This window comes from Sus scrofa, chromosome 9, assembly GCF_054392235.1.
Source record: "Sus scrofa isolate SSC_HxYL_T2T_F1_AM1 chromosome 9, Sscrofa_HxYL_maternal_Yorkshire_Landrace_v2.0, whole genome shotgun sequence".
Lineage (NCBI taxonomy): Eukaryota > Metazoa > Chordata > Mammalia > Artiodactyla > Suidae > Sus > Sus scrofa.
Window position 1 is genome coordinate 50,894,437 of NC_139391.1, and position 4,792 is coordinate 50,899,228.

Here is a 4,792-nt window from a genome sequence, read left to right on the forward strand (position 1 = left end):
AAATCTATGGCATAATACATGAGCAATTTTTTTTTTGAAAAACACATAGGTATTTGAAAAGAATGTCACTGTTTTGGGGAATACACTTTTTTATATTTATAATTTTATGTTGGTCAACAGTGTCATTCAAACTTCATTATAGGCTTACCTATTTTTTTAATACATGATTTAGTAGTTTCTTACCTCTGGAATTATCATTTATTTTTTTCTTGTAATTTTAATGTATTTTAAAAAACATGTATTGAAACTATGTTGATAGGTATATAAATCTCTAATTCTGTTAATATCTTGTCAGACTGTACTTTTTATCCCTATCTATTGATAAAATATATGCTATTAATCTTATTTCATCTATTATTAGTATATTAATTGCTTCTCAGTATATTTGCTTGGTTTATATTTTTCTAGCATGCTAATTAATTAAGCAGTTAATAATTTCACTTGGGTTCATGATTTTTCTGTAAATGAATGAACATTTAAATAATGGGAAACTTGTCTCTTCAAATCAGTTCATTCTGTTTATCAAGCAAGAGAAGTAGTGGTCCTAACAGATGGACCAACTCTTTTTTTTTTTTTAACATTTCTAGTTCCACAAACAGAATGCTACAGACATTAAAAGAGTAATGTACAACTTTATGTCAATAAATTTCACAGTGTAGATGACATGAGCAAATTCCTTTAAAAATACAAATTACGAAACTGATAAAAATTTTTAAAAATATTGATTTATTGTTCATGGTAGAGTTCACTGTGAGTGGAGTGAGTATTCCAGTCTACTTTGAGATTAGAAGGTATTCAAATGATTAAGAAACCTGCCTTACCAGCTGAAAGGAAATTTCAGCATGATTGTTAGGAAACAGTATGTTAATTGCACATGCTATTGCTTGAAGAATTTCTGGAAAGTTTATAAGTGAAACTAGTCTTTTGAGCATCGGCCTTTGACAGACTCATGCTCTGTATATTACTCAATGTATTTTAAAGGCGGGTTACCTGAGAAAACATCTTTCAGTGCAATGTAGGCAGTTTTTATAACCCAGTGAAGGGTATGGCAATGTGGTAAAGACCATATTTTCACGGATAATTTTTATAGGTCATTTCTAAGCACCTATTCCATTGCTAAGCATGAAGAAGAGATGAAATACTCTCGTAAGTGGGAAGCTGGATTTTGGTGTTGCTTTACTGCAACTTTTTTTTACTCTTGGTCATCATCCCTTTTACTTCCCCCAAGTTGGAGAATTTAGAAGGAAAGATTATAGTCCTAGTGATGACCTGCGTATTTTGAAGTTTTTTTTAAGAGTAAGAGCTTCTGGTAGAGTTCTCTTCCCCTCTTCTGTTTGTTAAATTGGCCAGTTAAAGCAGTTTGCCGATTAAGTTTATAATTACATTCCTTTCTTCATTCCCTTGTTTCTAACCGATAGTTTCCTTTCGCCTTTGTCAACAATGTCTAGGAGACTTTGGTAGTCAGACATACCTACCCAATCACTTGTAATCTGGTTTTACTTGCTAGTTTGGCACTTTTGAGGATATTAAACAATTTAGCTTTTCTTTTCTTTTTTTTTTTTTTGTCTTTCTGCTATTTCTTTGGGCTGCTCCCGCGGCATATGGAGGTTCCCAGGCTAGGGGTCAAATCGGAGCTGCAGCCACTGGCCTACACCACAGCCACAGCAACGCGGGATCCGAGCTGCGTCTGCAACCTACACCACAGCTCACGGCAACACCGGATCCTTAACCCATTGAGCAAGGCCAGGGACCGAACCCGCAACCCCATGGTTCCTAGTCGGATTGGTTAGCCACTGCACCACGACGGGAACTCCCAATTTAGCTTTTCTGATGAGGTGCCAGCTTTTGCAAGGATAGGGCTAGGTTTTGAAGAGTCATGTGTACTGCATTTGGAAATATACTGGATTCCGTGGACTTTACATTTTTGAGCAGCATCCCAGGTGCACTTTGGGGTCTTTTAGATCTTTACAGCTGATGTCTTTCAGTTGGAGTCACTTTCCTATACACTTATATTTTCTTCTTTCTTGATTTATTCCATTCTGTTGAAACATAGCCATCAGTAGGTTCCTGAAAATTTTTCTGAGAACTTGAGTGCCTAAAATGCCTTTTTTTTTTTCATAGTTCCCACTTGTGGCACAATGGGTTAAAAAAGGTCTTTTTTTCTGTCCTCCCTTTTGAGTAATATTTTGGCCAATTCGAGAATTTCTGGATGAGAGTCATTTTCTGTTGGAATGTCGAAGGTATTTCTCCAGTGATGTAGTGTCCTGTGTTGTTACGAAATCTAGACTTTTTGATTTTTTTTTTTTTTTGCTTCTGGAAAATGTTCCCAACTTTTATCAGAGAGTGAGTTAGTGGGTATTTCTCCAGTCATTGGAGAAATATTTAGAGGATCTAATCTAATCTGGAGATTTTTATCTTTTAGTTCTGTTTTTTTTTTTTTTTCCATTTTACTCTCTATAAATAATTTCTTTCTCTCCATTTTCTCTCCTCTCTGCTATCTTTCAGGAACTCCTCTTAGTCAGATATGGCACTTCCTAAATTGATCGAGTGATTTTTGTATCTTTTCTATTACATCTTTTCCTTCATTATTTTCCGCTAATTTCTGGGATGTTTTCTTGACTTTCTTTTTCAAACTTCCTACTAAAAATTTTAATTTTGGCTATCAATCTTTTAGTGTTCAAGAGTTCTTTGTTGGAGTTCCCGTCGTGGCGCAGTGGTTAACGAATCCGACTAGGAACCATGAGGTTGCGGGTTCGGTCCCTGCCCTTGCTCAGTGGGTTAACGATCCGGCGTTGCCGTGAGCTGTGGTGTAGGTTGCAGACGCGGCTCGGATCCTGCGTTGCTGTGGCTCTGGCGTAGGCCAGTGGCTACAGCTCCGATTCAACCCCTAGCCTGGGAACCTCCATATGCCGAGGGAGCGGCCCAAGAAATAGCAACAACAACAACAACAACAAAAAGACAAAAAAAAAAAAAAAAAAAAAAAAAAAAAAAAAAAGGAGTTCTTTGTTGTTAGCTGATAGGTCTTTTTGATAACATTCTGTTCTTGATTTTTGGTTATTTCTTTTTGTCTCACTCTGAGGATCTTACACACTTTTTGAAGTTTCCTTTTGCTCCCTGTGTTATCTCTTTTTCCTCCAAAACTTGTTTTTCAAATTGTTTATTTTGCTTTTTTTTTTTTTTTTAGTATCCACAACCACAGCTATATGGAAGTTCATCAGCCAGGGATTGAATCTGAGCCACAACTGTAACCTCTGCTTCAGCTGCAGCAATGCTAAATCCTTTATCCCCCTGGGCTGGGCTGGAGATTGACCTACACCTCCACAGCAACCTGAGCTGCTTCAGTCAGGTTCTTAACCCACTGTGCCACAGTGGGAACTCCTATTTAGTTTTTTTTTTGCATTGAAGTTTTTACTAAATGGTGATTCTTTGCTCTCTGCTCATATTTCAAATAAGACAGTAAAAAACTGATTTAAGCTCTGTGATCAGGGATGGAATTTTCTCCCGATGAGCTTCACTTTTGAATGATAAGCTGGAGATCCAGCATTAGGTGACTCTCCTGGCATGGTAAAAAGAAACCTTTTCCTTGAGTTCTTCCTTTTCTTCTGTGAAAATTCAAGGGGAAAATGTACCTAGTAATTTAAGTCTTATCTTCAGCCCAAGGATAATAAAGACCTTAAATCTTGCCTGTGTACCTTCCATGTAGTAGAACAATCATGGACAAGCCTAGGTGTCTCACATCTGATTCCTGTGGATGACTATTTGTAGTGGACTACTCTGGAACTACCTACTTTAGATCTGTTTTAAGCAAATATCCCTATTATAGGTGTAATATAACAGGCAGTATTTCCAACCACACAATAATAAAACAGACACTCAATAAAAATAATTTGTATTTGGTATTTAGTAATCTCATGATCTATTAGTGATCCTTGTGCCTCGCTTTTGGAAATTCTGCCCCATAACAGAATGACTGAGCCTAGCTCCAGATTTATATCTCCTGGGCCAGATTCTAAGCCAAATTATTCTTATTTTCATGTCTCAATTTTGTTATCTGAGATATAAATAGTATCTAAATCATGAGCTATCATGAGGAATTAATGATATAATATTTGTAAAGCTCTTAGCACAGTGCCTGACACAGTATCTAAGTTCAATACTTGTTAGCTATTAATATTGTTATTTATTTATTGTTATGTATAACCTTAAAAATTCTATAGCACCTCTCCATTTATTTACATATAGTTTCATTTCTTTCAGAAATGTTTTGCAGTTTTTGTAGTTTTCATTGTAGTGGGCTTGCAAGTCTTATGTCAATCTAATTTTAAAATATTAAGTGAAAAAATTAAATTTCTGTCTCCCAAATGTTTGTTTCTAGTATCAAGACATTCAAATGCATTTTTATTTTGGCTATGTATTCTATTATACATATATATTATATATACATTATATATATATTATAATATTATTAATATATATTACATTATTCTAACATAGTCTTGCTATATTTATTAGTTATTTTGTCTTCCTTGGGATTTTCTCCATAAACAATTATATTGTTTGCATATAGGTACAATTTTACCACTTTGAATCATTATATCTTTTATTTCTTTTATATTGGTGAGAAGGGCAGTAATTTCTTTTTCCTTGACCTGGGAGAAAATATTTAATATTTCACCATTACATATAAAGCAGATTATAGGCTTTTGTAGGTACCTTTTATTAGGTTGAGTTTATGTCTTTGTATTTTTAACTGTTATGAGTTGATGCTGAAGTTTGCTACATGCATTTTCCA

General features: G+C 34.9%; 1 non-coding gene across 1 annotated transcript; it reads left to right on the forward strand.

Annotated features, from left to right (window-relative positions):
- Nucleotides 1-1,059: 1,059 nt before the first annotated feature.
- LOC146399902 (small nucleolar RNA U3) lies at nucleotides 1,060-1,266 on the forward strand. Its single transcript, XR_014816938.1, has one exon. It is a non-coding gene; the product is annotated as a small nucleolar RNA U3 (small nucleolar RNA).
- The last annotated feature ends 3,526 nt before the right edge of the window (nucleotides 1,267-4,792 follow it).